We start from the raw sequence: 17069 nt of genomic DNA on the forward strand, positions 1-17069 counted from the left end.
TATATATATATATATATATATATATATATATCCAATAAAGAGGACAGCACTCACAGGTATTCGTGAAGCGAATATATTCCAAAAGAATGCTTTTCAAATATCCATCAACGTTTCGGGGTTAGATCACTGTCATCGGGATGCATATAAATAAACAAAAGTGACACAGACAAACACAGAGAGCCACTTACCACACTTATAAAGGCATCAGAATCCTACAAAAGCAAAACCACACCATGGGGTCGATTCAGTTCGGCAACTTATGAATAGCGCCGGGAATTAGCTCCCGACGCTATTCAATTCAGCTGCTAGTGACCCGCAATTGTCGGGAATTCTTCTCTCATCCCCGGGGGATGAGAGAAGAAACCCGACAAAAGTGCTGCCTCGCGGCCGGCGCGAGGCTGATTCTGTCGGGAATCAGCCTCGCGCCGGGGAGTTAAGTCGGAGAATGCCCGTTCTCCCGACAATTCAACCTTTTTAGTCGGCGAGAACGGGCCATCGCCGACTTAACTGGAGCTGAATTGAATAGCGTCGGGAGCTAATTCCCGGCGCTATTCATAAGTTGCCGAATTGAATCGACCCCAATGTGTGCAATGTCCGGACCGCCAGCTGACACGGCGGGACGCACCCCCCCTGGCGTCACAATCCGGCGCATCTGGGTGACGTTGCGCCGTGCTAAGGCAACAGGACACGGCTTCATCAGTTGCCAGGACACCAACCGCGTCCACCGCACCTCCGAGGCTTCAGCTCCTGTCACCAACAGCTGGTAAATCACGGGTGCCTGAAAATAAAATAAAAACAATAAACACACAGTCAAAACACATATAGATAAGAGGTTACAAACACATTGTAAAACAATGGGGTATATTTACTTAGCTCCCGATTTTGGCCGAGATGGTGTTTTTTCTTCAAAGTGTCATCTCGGTAATTTACTAAACTAAAATCACGGCAGTGATGAGGGCAATCGTATTTTTATTACGGCTGTGTAGTAAAAATACGAATTAATACACCATCGGTCAAACGCGGCTGTTTAGGTATTGAACACAGTCATTTACTAACCATTCGTATTTGAAATCTCTTGCGTGAAAATGTGCGGCCGTGAAAAAATACTAATCGTACAAAAAGCCTAAAAAAAAGTAGACCTGCTTTTGAGAAGCGTGTTTACATGTGTTGCCAATTCTACATTACTCACACCTGACTTTTTGGACCTTTAAAAGGGGCCCCAACACATTTTTCACCACTCTCAATCTGAAATGGCTGCTACTGTGTGTAGTACTGCTGTCTTGTTTGCTGGGGGATACCTGACACTGCTCCATGAAGCTACAATAAACCCAGGCCAGGAAAATCAACATGGTCAGCAGGTTGTACATGTTCCGCGTAGGCTGGCCATGGCTTGTTGTTTTAGTGGGCGTTTAAACCATAACAAATTTGCTGATGAACATGTTATACAGATGCTCCGACTAAATGTAAATAACATTTTCCCTCTGTATGACCTTGTCAAACTGAACCTAGACCCTGAGACAGCACGCTCTGTCTCTGTCTCAGGCCTGCACAAACTCCTGCCTGTGTTGCACTTTATGGCTACTGGCAGCTTCCAGCCTGTGACTAGCGATGCCATTAGTATCTCACAGGCCACCTTTTAGAAATATGTAATTCAGGTGAGTTAAAACATACATACACGTCTATGTCTAAGTGGTGCTTCTGTAATGTAATAGAACACAGTATTGTATTGATTACAGGTCATGACACTCACCTTTAATTTTGGAATGTCCACTCAGGTTTTTGATGTCTTGGATGGCCACATAGATGCCTCTCTCTGCTTCCCTACCCTGGAGTCGCAGTGGCATGCAGTCAGGGTAGCTGTATGTGATCTTGCGGCCATGGCCAATCTGCTGGGTGCCATAGATTAGACACACGTTGAGCTGAGGACACCTAGGGGCAGGCAATATATTTATACCAATACACATCTGGCCCAAGACACTAATGTGGAGGTGGTTTGTGGAGCGAATTAAACAATACACATATTCCGTGTTAACGATTTATTTATTTTTAACACACGAATTTATGATAAAAAAAAACCAAAAACATTTTAATGGTCACCATATTCTGTGCACGCATTATTATTTGGGGGGTTTTTGTGTGCTGGGTGCCGAGCATTGTGCTGGCTCGTTGGTGCGGGTTCGACTTGAGCGTCGAACTGGGGATTGAACTGGGGTGTGGCTTGGTGTAGTTGTTCCCGAGCTCGATGTCACATGGTGTGATACCAACACACTTAGGCTTTGACTTAGATTGTTCAAGCTTGCTGTGAGCTGCGTATTAGCGGCAGTGTTGTTTGCTATAATTCATGATAGGTTCTCATTTATCATTTGGTTATGTTGGATGATCTGGATGAGTGATTGTTGCCGCCGCTGTTGTTCATCCAAGATGCGTTGGAGGTTTGATTGCATTTGGCTGTTGTCTGCCCTCATCTGCTCCATGGAGTTTGCGATTCTGCCCACCTGCACTATAAGTCTGCCTGAGTTGCGACTCAGTCTAGGCAGATGATGGGGCAGACTTGACAGGTATTGGCTGTGGGTGTTGAGGCTTGCGCAGTATTGCGCCTGTTGTGTGGACCAACGGGTCCAAAACTCAGGGCCCATTTGTGTGTCCACTTGTGTTGTGGTCAATTGGGGGCTGTGTGATGTTTGGGGTGGTTGGGGTATGTCCTGCGGCGTGGTTGGCTGGGTCGGATCGATGGCCTGCAGGTGGAGTGTGAAGGACTCCTGGTCACGTTCCTGCTGGGCATCCTCGGTGATGATGGGTGGGTCTGTATGGGGTTGAAGACGGCCACTATTTAGTAAATATGTAGCATTGGTCTTACTATAGCTTTACGTCAACATGCATTACTTCTTAATATTAATGTTGTAATTGCTAAATAGATTGTGGCCTCAACTTAACTATGTTGTTCACCTTTTTTTAAAAATATGTGGCTTCTAACGTTCACTACTCATTTGTTTAAAGTTTGTGGGAATTGTTGGACTCTGAGCCATAATTAATGTTTAAACACGAAGAACTCTAACAAATACAAATTACTACATTTACATATTGGGTATGAAGCTTCCTTTGGAACAACACACACAATACAATAAATGTGTTGACCAATACACTCATACATTGTTCAAGGCAGTCAGTGGTCTGCCCAAAACGTTAACAAATATAGTGGTCTAAAATGTACACATTAACAATGGGTGAAAAAGTATTAAGGTGCCCTATGTTTAGAACTGGTGATGTTGGCCATGCCAAACAATTTGATGAGACTTAACATTTGTCGTTTTTTTTCGCAGAAATTTATGACAAACAAATGTGTTGATATGGCCAACATCACATCTGACAATTAACCATCTAAAAATACCTTAACACCATGTGCTTGTTGTTGTTGATTATTGCAAGGATGACTGGTCATTTGTGTAATATTTTTTGCTCTGCACTAACAGTGGTGCAGATGTATAAACCTGGAGAAGGCATAAGGAAGTGAAAAACCAGTGATATGTGCAAGGTGATAAAGGCACAAGGCAAACAGCTCCAATATGTAAATTAACATTTGTGTTTATTTTGTACTGCTGCCTTTATCACCTTGCACATATCAGTGTTTTTTCACTTCCTTATGCCTTCTCCAGGTTAATAAATCTACCCCACTGTTTTTTAACTTATTTACACGTAATTGTTATGTTTACTCACCAGACAACTGAGGGGATTGTGGATCCTCACTTTGTGGGCTGACCAATAGAGCTAGTGGTGGCACGGCCGACACTGCGGAGATGCGCCGTTGGGGTGGTGATGCTGGTGCTGGAACTTCTGCCTCAAGACGGCGTCTCTTGGGTGGCCTCGTAGCCACAGTAACTGAGCCCTGTGATGGGCGCCTTAGTGGAGGGGGATTTGCCGAAAAAGAACCTATGTGATAAGATAAACATTAACATTTTGTGTTTCTATGTGTTTGCAGAATATGTGTTTACAGTAAAATCTTACCTGCATTGCCACCATCTGCATCTCTTGGCAGTGTGGGATGTGGCCTGGCTGTGCTGCTTCTCTTGCGTACTGTAGAAATATGAAGAATGTACTTATGAACATACTATTTTGTTGATATGTTTATGCAAATTTCTTATTGTGATGTAAACATATGTGGTACCTGATGAGAAGTAAACTAAACAATGCTTATGCTTTTCTGCCTGACTTCATTGGGTGTGTATCATTTAAATTTGATAAAAATTTCAAAAATAATCCATACACAAACGCAAGTAATTGAAAAAAATTTACTACTTTAAACCAAAACGTCGTAGCTTGACACAACCACAATATTGCACGCTAAGGTCCCAATTTTTGATGCTAACAATAAAACACTAGCCACAAATATCTGCGAAAACTTGGAAACATCACAACCAAATATGCACGAAAAAACAAATGAAGCACACAAAGGACAACCCAGAACAACACACAATAAACATAAATGCTATGAAATGTATTAAAAAAAATATATATATATAATCATCACACTTCTTTAAAATACACCTACAAACATTTACTTTTGGCATAAAACACCAGAAAAAGGACAAGGCAACCACAAGAAAACAACTATACAAAGGTTAAAAAAATACATAATTGAAAATAACACTACATCAGGCCTGGCCAACCTGTGGCTCTCCAGATGTAGGGAAACTACACATCCCGGCATGCCCTGCCACAGTTTTAGAATTCCCTAATAGCAAAACTGTGGCAAGGCATGATGGGACTTGTAGTTTTACAACAGCTGGAGAGCCACAGGTTGGCCAGGCCTGCACTACATCACCAACACATTAGAATAATGAACAAACTGACAACCACAATTAGCTAGAAGACATTTCAGACAACTAAGGACAAAGCACAGATGTTTAAATTTTTACAAAAAATAAAAATAACTCACCATCCTGCCTTGGCCGATCCGAATCCCGGACATAAGTGGCACCAACCACTTCTGGCGGAATGAGTGCACGCACAGGCTCCTCCCAATCACGGTAAGATGCACGGAAGGGGTGTCGCCTCCTTGGCCATCTTCGCCTTGACACGGCGCTTCATGTCGTAGAAACGCTTACGACACGTGTCCTCGGTCCTCCTCACCACACCCTCACTATTAACAGCCGCAACGACCTTCCCCCACAGAACACTCTTCCTGCGTGACGTCACCTTTGCAGCATCATGGCCAAACAACTGCCGATGATGCCTCATCAGCTCCCGCACCAAAGCCATATTTTCAGCGTAGCTGAATTTTACATTGCGGCCAGTCTTTGTAGTTGTGCGTGGCTGCGGAGCCACAACACCATCACTATCACTGGAGGCCGCAGCAACAACCTCCCCCTCCTCCTCACTCACCTCCTCCACCTCACTCACCTCCTCCACCTCACTCACCTTCTCCCTCTCACTCACCTCCTCCCTCTCACTCACCTCCTCCCTCTCACTCACCTCTGACTGGGACATAATCAGGACAAACAACAAATAACACTGAGAAAAAAAAACAGTAAGCACACTCCTCCACTACCACTACACACCACACACCAAACACACACACACTCACTCACAAACAATGACAATAGACGTGAAATAAAAAACAATGACAAAAAACTAGACAGACTTTTAAATAACTACACAACAAGTATGACAAGACTACTTACACACACAGTACAGCACTCAACAATCACAAAGAACCTCCTCAAAACCGCCAAAAACTCCAAACTACTCACCAACTCCTAACACACCTTCCTCTCACCTCTCCACTAGCTAAGACTTAGCATGTATTGTCAGACTTTTGTATGTAGTACATCACACTTTAGTATCAAACATCTTTCATAGTTTTGACTAGTTGAATAAAAATAGAAAATCGAGACAAATAGCAACAAACCACACTAAAGGGAAGGTAAATAAAATAAACCTGAAACATTATTGGTACTCATTGACCAATACTGCACTAGACACATGGCTCCTGGGGCTTATATGGTCTTTCCCCTTGTGATATTCCGATAAATCAGTTTCTATGCACCTGCCCTTGAAACGGTGTGCTGTAGAATGGAGAAAGGTAAATGGTTTGCCTTGAGGATGTAATATTGTTGTTAATTATTATACTATATTTATACTTTACTTAAAATTATACAATTGTTATACTATGACCATGGTATAAAAATGTTTTACTGAATCTTATTCATGTCAATCCTCTGCAATATTTGGGGAATGGGCTTGATAATACCTACCTAGGTATGGGTTTTCTATATACATACTGTATATTCTTAAAACTGTAAACACTGCATTGAACAATAGTGCAAATATGTACACCTGGCGCTGTCACCTACAAAGTGAGGGCAGCTGATCTTAGGGAACTTGATCCCAATTTTCCCCAAATAGTGACAAGAAACAACCAGACAATAAGACAGCGCTTCTCACTTTGTATCAAAACATTTTTACTTTTTATATACCGTATTTTTCGGACCATAAGACGCACTTTTTCTCTCCAAAAATGTGGGGGGAAAAGTATGTGCGTCTTATGGAGCGAAGAGGAGCAGATGCAGATGGAGTTCGCGGGTAGCGGCGGGTCCTGGATGCTGCTGCTGCTGCTGCGCCGTCATCAGCAGAGCGCGGCGCATCTCAGAGCCCAGCAGCAGAGCCCAGCATCATGTGACTCCCCCCCGCTCCCCCACACCTCCTCCCTCCTCAGGAGTTTCCCTGCAGGCAGCGTTAGCTGAGTGCCTGGACATGGGGGAACCGGCGGGTCCTGGATGCTGCTGCTCCTGCTGCGCCGTCATCAGCAGAGCGCGGCGCATCTCAGAGCCCAGCAGCAGAGCCCGGCATCTACCCCACACCTCCTTGGTCCTCAGGAGTGCACCCGGGGCAAGCGTTAGCTGAGAGCCTGGACGCGGGGAACCACTGGTACTGTCTACAATATGTGTGTGTGTGTGTGTGTGTGTGTGTGTGTGTGTGTGTGTCTGTGTATGCTGGCTCTGATGTGTGTGTGTGTGTGTGTGTGTGTCTGTGTATGTTGGCTCTGGTGTGTGTGTGTGTGTGTGTGTGTGTGTGTGTGTGTGTGTGTGTGTGTGTGTGTGTGTCTGTCTGTGTATGCTGGCTCTTTTTTTTTCCAGTTTTCTTACTCTAAAAACTAGGTGCGTCTTATGGTCCGAAAAATACGGTATATATATATATATATATATATATATGTATAATTATCACAATAAGGCACCGGCCAGTACCAATACTAAAACATACAGATGATTAAAAGAATTTTCCACATACAAATACTATATATTGCACACTGGTATCATGAATTTACCCTGGATGCACTATATAGATATCACAATCCCAATGAGGCTCTATTTAAAAAGGAAATTAGAAATTTACAGTGTATATAAAAGAGCTCTACTTAGTAACACATATCAAGCTTATATAAGGATATCTTTATTTGCTAATAAACCCACATGTGATAATTAGTGATGTGCACCGGAAATTTTTCGGGTTTTGTGTTTTGGGTTCGGTTTCGCGGCCGTGTTTTGGGTTCGGACGTGTTTTGGCAAAACCTCACCGAAATTTTTTTGTCGGATTCGGGTGTATTTTGGATTCGGGTGTTTTTTTCAAAAAACCCTAAAAAACAGCTTAAATCATAGAATTTGGGGGTCATGTTGATCCCATAGTATTATTAACCTCAATAACCATAATTTCCACTCATTTTCAGTCTATTCTGAACACCTCACATCTCACAATATTATTTTTAGTCCTAAAATTTGCACCGAGGTCGCTGGATGGCTAAGCTAAGCGACCCAAGTGGCTGACACAAACACCTGGCCCATCTAGGAGTGGCACTGCAGTGTCAGACAGGATGGTCCTTCAAAAAAATTGTCCCCAAACAGCACATGATGCAAAGAAAAAAAGAGGCGCAATGAGGTAGCTGTGTGACTAAGCTAAGCGACCCTAGTGGCCGACACAAACACCTGGCCCATCTAGGAGTGGCACTGCAGTGTCACGCAGGATGGCCCTTCAAAAAAATACTGCCCAAACAGCACATGACGCAAAGAAAAAAAGAGGCGCAATGAGGTAGCTGTGTGACTAAGCTAAGCGACCCTAGTGACCGACACAAACACCTGGCCCATCTAGGAGTGGCACTGCAGTGTCAGACAGGATGGCCCTTCAAAAAAATTGTCCCCAAACAGCACATGACGCAAAGAAAAAAAGAGGCGCAATGAGGTAGCTGTGTGACTAAGATAAGCGACCCAAGTGGCCGACACAAACATCTGGACCATCTAGGAGTGGCACTGCAGTGTCACGCAGGATGGCCCTTTAAAAAAATACTCCCCAAACAGCACATGATGCAAAGAAAAATGAAAGAAAAAAGAGGAAGGTCAGGCATCGCAACCGACACAATTGGACTCTCCTTGGGGATTTGTGATTTTGAAGAACGCACAGTTCTTTGCTGTGCTTTTGCCAGCTTAAGTCTTTTCTTTTTTCTAGCGAGAGGATGAGTGCTTCCATCCTCATGCGAAGCTGAACCACTAGCCATGAACATAGGCCAGGGCCTCAGCCGTTCCTTGCCACTCCGTGTTGTAAATGGCATATTGGCAAGTATACGCTTCTCCTCAGACGCTTTTAATTTTGATTTTTGGGTCATTTTACTGATCTTTTGTGTTTTGGATTTTACATGCTCTGTACTATGACATTGGGCATTGGCCTTGGCAGACGACGTTGATGGCATTTCATCGTCTCGGCCATGACTAGTGGCAGCAGCTTCAGCACGAGGTGGAAGTGGATCTTGATCTTTCCCTATTTTTTTAACCTCCACATTTTTGTTCTCCATATTTTAATGCGCACAACTAAAAGGCACCACAGGTATACAATGTAGATGGATGGATAGTATACTTATTATTATTAATGGATGATGAGTGACTGACGACACAGAGGTAGGTACAGCAGTGGCCTACCGTACTGCTATATACAGTATAATGGACCTGGTGGACACTGTCAGCAGACTGCTAAACTAGTACTACTAGTATAAAAAAAAAGCCACCACAGGTATACAATGTAGATGGATGGATAGTATACTTATGGACGACGAGTGACGACACAGAGGTAGGTACAGCAGTGGCCTACCGTACTGCTATATACAGTATAATGGACCTGGTGGACACTGTCAGCAGACTGCTAAACTAGTACTACTAGTATAAAGAAAAAAAGCCACCACAGGTATACAATGTAGATGGATGGATAGTATACGTAAATTACTTATGGACGACGAGTGACGACACAGAGGTAGGTACAGCAGTGGCCTACCGTACTGCTATATACAGTATAATGGACCTGGAGGACACTGTCAGCAGACTGCTAAACTAGTACTACTAGTATAAAGAAAAAAAGCAACCACAGGTATACAATGTAGATGGATGGATAGTATACTTATGGACGACGAGTGACGACACAGAGGTAGGTACAGCAGTGGCCTACCGTACTGCTATATACAGTATAATAAATGGACCTGGTGGACACTGTCAGCAAACTGCTAAACTAGTATAAAGAAAAAAAGCCACCACAGGTATACAATGTAGATGGATGGATAGTATACTTATTATTATTAATGGATGACGAGTGACGACACAGAGGTAGGTACAGCAGTGGCCTACCGTACTGCTATATACAGTATAATGGACCTGGTGGACACTGTCAGCAGACTGCTAAACTAGTATAAAAAAAAGCCACCACAGGAGTGTTTTTCAGGCAGACAAACGTATACTGGTGGTCAGTGTCAGCAAAACTCTGCACTGTACTCCTGCTATAGCTGCTCCCCAGTCCCCACAATTAAGCAGTGTGAGCACTCAGCACAGATATATCATGCAGCACACTGAGCACAGATTTGGTATGGAGCGTTTTTTTCAGGCAGAGAACGGATAAAAAAAACCTGGTGGTCACTATCAGCAAAACTATGCACTCTACTCCGAGTCCTAACAGCTGCTCCCCTATCCTCCCCACAATTAGTAATAAAACAAGCAATCAACTGTCTCTTCTACAATTATAAACGGAGAGGACGCCAGCCACGTCCTCTCCCTATCAATCTCAATGCACGTGTGAAAATGGCGGCGACGCGCGGCTGCTTATATAGAATCCGAATCTCGCGAGAATCCGACAGCGGGATGATGACGTTCGGGCGCGCTCGGGTTAGCCGAGCAAGGCGGGAGGATCCGAGTCTGCTCGGACCCGTGTAAAAAAGGTAAAGCTCGGGTGGGTTCGGTTTCTCGAAAACCGAACCCGCTCATCACTAGTGATAATGCATAATGTTAGTCCAGCAAGCAGCATAGAATTAGTAAGCCAGTCCACATGCAGGTGAGTCGTGATGTTAATCAGGAAGGTTGTTTTTAAACAGATATTACTGGTTAAAGTCCATCCATGTTAGTAAGTTATTTAGCTAGTGCACTTTATAGAAAGTTGTTAATACGGCTGATAAATCTGAGCTCAGCTAATACAAAAGCACATATGTGAAAGGCAATATTTGAACACTGCAGTCCAAAGTCCACCTAGGGTACACTTACTATGTACCCAAATTGATACCTCTCCTTAGTTGGTTAAGGGCATGATGGTGACTCTATGGCCGTTGGAATATTGCACTTTGCTGCCCATAGAAGTGTTGGAAAATTGGCCGCTGCTGCTGCACTGGAGAGAAGCTTTCACCTAAAAGGGAGCGCTGTGCAGATTTTTCATCTGTCCACCAGACTCCATGGAACAGGCTGCAATGCCCTTAACCAACTACGGAGAGGTATCAATTTGGGTACATAGTAAGTGTACCCTAGGTGGACTTTGGACTGCAGTGTTCAAATATTGCTTTCCACATATGTGCTTTTGTATTAGCTGAGCTCCGATTTATCAGCCGTATTAACAACTTTCTATAAAGTGCACTAGCTAAATAACTTGCTAACATGGATGGACTTTAACCAGTAATATGTGTTTAAAAACAACCTTCCTGATTAACATCACAACTCACCTGCATGTGGACTGGCTCACTAATTCTATGCTGCTTGCTGGACTAACATTATGCATTATCACATGTGGGTTTATTAGCAAATAAAGATATCCTTATATAAGCTTGATATGTGTTACTAAGTAGAGCTCTTTTATATACACTGTAAATTTCTAATTTCCTTTTTAAATAGAGCCTCATTGGGATTGTGATATCTATATAGTGCATCCAGGGTAAATTAATTATACCAGTGTGCAATATATAGTATTTGTATGTGGAAATTTTTTTTAATCATCTGTATGTTTTAGTATTGGTACTGGCCGGTGCCTTATTGTGATAATTATACATATATATATAAAAAGTAAAAATGTTTTGATACAAAGTGAGAAGCGCTGTCTTATTGTCTGGTTGTTTCTTGTCTACTGCATTGAACAATTTGGGAGAATGGACATGCATGTTGTCAGCTGTTTAGCAGCTGTCATTTAAAAGTTCCCTGAACTTCCTTTAAGAGTTACTGAGTTTCTCGAACTTTCACGTCTGTACTTACTGGAAGCAATCGGGGATCAATAAGCCAAAATAAAGACAAATTACTTTTTTTTTTTTTTTTTTTTTTGTTGATTGATATTCTACAGCTTTTAATGCTAAATACAGTATTGTAGGGGAAACCTTAGGGACACTTTGAGAACAATAATCTCTGAAAGTACTGTATAGCTGTTTGTGTCCATGACTGCTCATCCTGGTTCACACCTAACTTCAATATGCTAAGACGGGCACTAAACGACATTGACTGAGAAGTTTTGTTTCAAGGTGAAGACACATCTGAAATGTAGGATGCTTTAAAAGGGTTGCTTGATAGCAATATCCACAAATTCATTCCCATGAGCAGTAAACGCAGGAGTACTAAACACAAACCAATGTGGCTTAACAAGGAGGTCAAAGTAGCAATGGCTAGAAACATGCGTGATTTCAAAACATTTAAATACAATGGTGGGGAGGAGTAATTCCTGTATTATAAGGAATGCAACAAAAGGCGCAAAAAAAGTAATAAGAGCAGCTAAAATTTTAAATAAAAAGCAAATAGCTATAGAGAGTAAAACCAACCCTAAATTTTTTTATAAGTACATAAACAGTAAAAGGTTACAGAAGGAGAGCATAGGCCCATTAAAAAATTAACTGGAAGCTTTGATAAACGACGACAAAATAAAAGCGAAAATACTGAACAATTTTTTTCCTCAGTATTCACCAGGGAGGATCAGACGGTAAGAGTAGAGCATAAAGACAGTGACGATAATGACTCTTGGCTTGATACTCTTTCAAGTGAGGTAGTAGTCCTGGAGAGACTACGCAAAATAAAGATGAATAAATCACCAGGCCCTGATGGCATTCATCCGAGGGTTATTATGGAGCTTAGGTCACAGCTAGAAAAACCCCTATACTTGATTTTCTATAGTTCTATTAGTTCAGGCAAGGTACCAAAGGATTGGCACATAGCTGAGGTAGTGCCCTTATTTAAAAAGGGAACTAAAGATAATCCTGGTAACTATAGACCAGTTAGTTTAACCACTACAGTGGGTAAAATATTGGAAGGAATTTTGAGGGAAAGCATAGAGACTTATCTGCATACTATTAAATTTATTAGCAAAAGTCAGCATGGGTTTGTAAGGGGCAGATCATGTCATACTAACTTAATTAGCTTTTACGAGGAGGTGAGCGAGAAGCTTGATCAAGGAAAAGCAGTGGTTGTGGTCTATTTAGATTTTGCAAAAGTCTTTGATACAGTGTGTCACAGGAGACTGGTCTTCAAATTAAGGGAACTTGGCCTAGGATATATTATTTTTACATGGATAAGTAATTGGCTGGATAACAGAGTACAACCTGTAGTGGTCAATGGGATGTTCTCTAGCAGTAGTCGGCGGAATACCGCAAGGGTCCGTACTTGGCCCGCTACTGTTCAATATATTTATCAGTGATCTAGGAATAGGCCTGGAAAGCACAGTGTCAATCATTGCAGATGATACTAAACTGTGTAAGGTAATTAATTCAGAAAGTGATGTGGATTCTCTACAAAATGACTTATGTAAACTTGAAACATGGGCATCTAAATGGAGAATGAAGTTCAATATAAAGAAATGCAAAGTTATGCATTTTGGGTTAAAAAACACATTTGCATCCTACACACTAAATGGAGAAAATATAGGGGTAACTGTGGTGGAAAAAGATTTGGGGGTACTCATAGATAATAGGCTTAACAACAGTGCACAAAGTAAAAATGCAGCAAAGAAGGCAACTAAAGTGCTTGCGTGCATAAAACGGGGCATTGACATGAGGGACGAGGATGTAATCCTGCTGTTGTACAAATCTTTGGTGCGTCCCCACCTGGAATATTGTGTTCAATTTTGGGCACCATATTATAAAAAAGATATAGGGGAGCTAGAAAGAGTTCAAAGGCAAGCTACTAAATTGATTAAAGGGTTAGAGACTCTGGAGTACGAGGAAAGGCTTACTAGGTTAAATATGTATACACTAGTAAAGAGGCGTCTAAGAGGGGATCCGGTCTGAAGATCGTCAGTGTCTAGGTCGACAATGTTTAGGTCGATTACTATAGGTCGACAGTCACTAGGTCGACATGGATGGAAGGTCGACAGGGTTTCTAGGTCGACATGTGCTAGGTCGACAGGTCTAAAGGTCGACATGAGTTTTTCACATTTTTTTTCTTTTTTTGAATTTTTTCATACTTAACGATCCACGTGGACTACGATTGGAACGGTAAAGTGTGCCGAGCGAAGCGGTAGCGGAGCGAAGGCACCATGCCCGAAGCATGGCGAGCGAAGCGAGCCATGCGAGGGGACGCAGTGCACTAATTTGGGATCCCGGTCACTCTACAAAGAAAACGCCACCAAAAATAAATAAATCCTCATGTCGACCTTTAGACCTGTCGACCTAGCACATGTCGACCTAGAAACCCTGTTGACCTTCCATCCATGTCGACCTAGTGACTGTCGACCTATAGTGGTCAACCTAAACATTGTCGACCTAGACACTGTCGATTTGATGAACCACACCCGTCTAAGAGGAGACATTATCAATATCTTCAAATATGTAAAGGGTCACTATAAGGAGTTAGCAGGGGATTTGTTTATTAAAAGAACTCTGAATAGGACACGTGGGCACTCGCTGAGGCTAGAGGAGAGAAAATTCCGTACACAATGTAGGAAAGGGTTCTTCACAGTAAGGGCAATAAAGACTTGGAACTCCCTGCCAGAACAGGTAATAATGGCGGACTCTGTAAATAAATGTAAAAAGGAATTGGACAAATTTCTAACTGGAAAAGGTATCCAGGGCTATAGATCTTAACATAGTGACATTATATATCTGGGATTGGTAAGAACCATAGTTGTCAATTGATACTAAACCATTACTTCAGCATGTAACACAGAATACAGGTTGAACCCGATGGGCATTTTGCCGCTTTTCAACCTCACTAACTATGTAACTATCTATGTAACAGTGAGTACAATACACTTCGGTTTCTTGTGCTGCTCCTTCTTTCATATGCATGGGGAGTCAGGATGCAGACCTAACATCAACCCCCCTTTCAGGAGAAATAATGAGTCGACGGGCAAGATCCATCATCGCTTAGAGAGTGATAAAATGGAGAGTGAAAAAGTTCCAGCCAATCAGGTCCTAACTGCCATGTCATAGGCTGTGTTTGAAAAATGGCAGTTAGGAGCTGATTGGCTGGTACTTTTTCACTCTCCATTTTATCACTTTCCAAGCGATGATGCATCTGGCTGTCTCCAAGATGCATCCTCTGGCCTTTCTAGTGCCCATATCCTGAATGTTTACATGTCTTACATGAAGACTACGGAGGGTATTTGGCACTGGCATGGCTCATTCTTTTTTTTGATCACAAAGGGCGGGCAAGTACAATACACCAGATTTCTCTGCATGTAACTGATAAATGTATAACCCCCCTTTCTTTGTGCCTAATTCAGACCTGATCGCTGGGCAGCGATTTTTGCTGTCCTGCGATCAGATATTCGCCGCCTACAGGGGGAGAGTATTTGAGCTGTGCAAGTGTGTGAACGCATGTGTAACAGAGATGCACAAACTGATTTTGTGCAGTCTCTGCACTGTCCAGGACTTACTCAGCCTCTGCGATCACTTCAGCCTGTCCGGGACCGGAACTGACGTCAGACACCCTCCCTGAAAACGATTGGACATGCCTGCGTTTTTACAGACACTCCCCGAAAACAGTCAGTTGCCACCCACAAACACCCCACAATCTCCTTGCATTTGCCCGTGCGATCTCTTTCTCCGCACCATCCCATCGCTATGCACCGATACCCAGTGCAGGCGTCTGATGCGCCTGCGCATTTCGGTGCATACGCAGTTCGGACCTGATCACAGGCTGTGAGAAAACGCAGCCAAGCGATCAGGTCTGAATTACCCCCTTTGTGTCTACCACATTTTGGAATTTTGGATTAGGCCTGCAAATTCCCACAGACCTGGTGGCAAACAAAGGGGCTAATGGTATGTTTGATGTCTGAATAATCTCACTGTTGGGCAAGAGCATGGGATTGTCCTGTACCCCAATAGGTGCTTCTTCAGTGGACTCATCGGCCATGAAGCATGAAGATGGGTGTGCTGGTGGAATACATACGAATTCACAGCGGACAGGATGCTAGCTGTCAATATCCCGACAGCGGCATACTGCCCTCCAGAATGCCGGCAGCGGGGTGAGAGCAAAGAGTCGCCTTGCACGGACAGCCACAAGTTGAAAGAGCCCCTGTGTGCCGGGATTCCAGATGTTGGCATTGTCGGCTGTCAGGATTCCGGCATCTGTATCCTGACTGTGTCGGACTGGGGCAAGAAGGGCCTACAAGGGAATGCAGTGGTAGAGGCCCATGCATAGGGGTGTGGCCAGCCACCACATTGGTTTACCTAACCATTAGGGACTGCCTGGGCTGGGGCCCTTGATATACTGTATATACAGTCAATATTGCTAGTGCATGCATGATAATGTAGCAGATTAATAACAGCAATGCATGATAGAAAATACACCATAGTCCGGTGCATTATAATGAAACATATGCAGTACGGATGGTGTAATGGTTAGCATTACTGCCTTACAGCACTGAGGTCATGGTTTCGATTCCCACTATGGCTCCACCTGTGCGGAGTTTGTACATTCTCCACGTACTTGTGTGGGTTTCCTTCGGGCACTCCGGTTTCCTCCCACTATCCAAAAATATACTGGTAGGTTAATTGGATCCCAACACAAATTAACCCTAGTATGAATGTGTGCTCGTGTACATGTGGTAGGGAATATAGATTGTAAGCTCCACTGGGGCAGGGAACGATGTGAATGGGCAAATAGTCTCTGTAAAGCGCTGCAGAATATGTGTGCGCTATATATATAACTGGTAATAAATTATAATAAATATGCATAATGTATAATTCAAGTGCACAGTCTGGTACCTCTTCCCTAGAGGAGGTGGGGCCCCTGTGAGCCAGTCCGACCCTGCTGACTGCTGGGATCCCAACAGCTAGCAAATTAACTGCATCCCATTCTGACACCCTCACTTGGTGTCAGATGAGGTGGAGGTGTTGTCACACACACACTCTTAGGAGGTCAGATTGCAACACGTAGCTGTTGGGCCTGTTGGAAGATAAAACCAAACCCGATGAGAGCTGGATGCGGACTTTATGCCAAGGGGACAACGGTCTTAAGTGATGAGAAGTTTTGACACAAGTTGCTCTGAGCTGCAAACTAGAATTCTGCAGAGCATCTTGCACATTGTTGTCAACTTGTGGTCTAAGGGGCTATTCAGATCTGACCGTAGATGTGCTAAATTTAGCGCACATCTTCGATCATTTACTCTGACATACGGCAGGATGCCCAGCACAGGACTAGTCTGGCCCGCATGTCAGGCCCTACTGCCCCCCCCCCCCCCCCCCTTGCACAGGTGAGATGTCACATTCATTGATCAAAGTCTAGAACTTACCACTCATGAACTGCATGGCATTGTCAGTAAGTAGTTTGCATGGTATGCCATGTGCAGAAAAGTGTATTTTAATTTTG

At 43.3% G+C, this 17069-nt stretch overlaps 1 long non-coding RNA gene across 1 annotated transcript in view; it reads left to right on the plus strand.

The window, feature by feature from the left end:
• LOC134935507 (uncharacterized) overlaps positions 1-17069 on the plus strand; it is a 151655-nt gene that overhangs the window by 133855 nt on the left and 731 nt on the right. The gene's annotated exons all lie outside the window — the stretch shown is intronic.

The sequence above is a fragment of the Pseudophryne corroboree genome, chromosome 6, assembly GCF_028390025.1.
Source record: "Pseudophryne corroboree isolate aPseCor3 chromosome 6, aPseCor3.hap2, whole genome shotgun sequence".
In the NCBI taxonomy this organism is placed as follows: Eukaryota; Metazoa; Chordata; class Amphibia; order Anura; family Myobatrachidae; genus Pseudophryne; species Pseudophryne corroboree.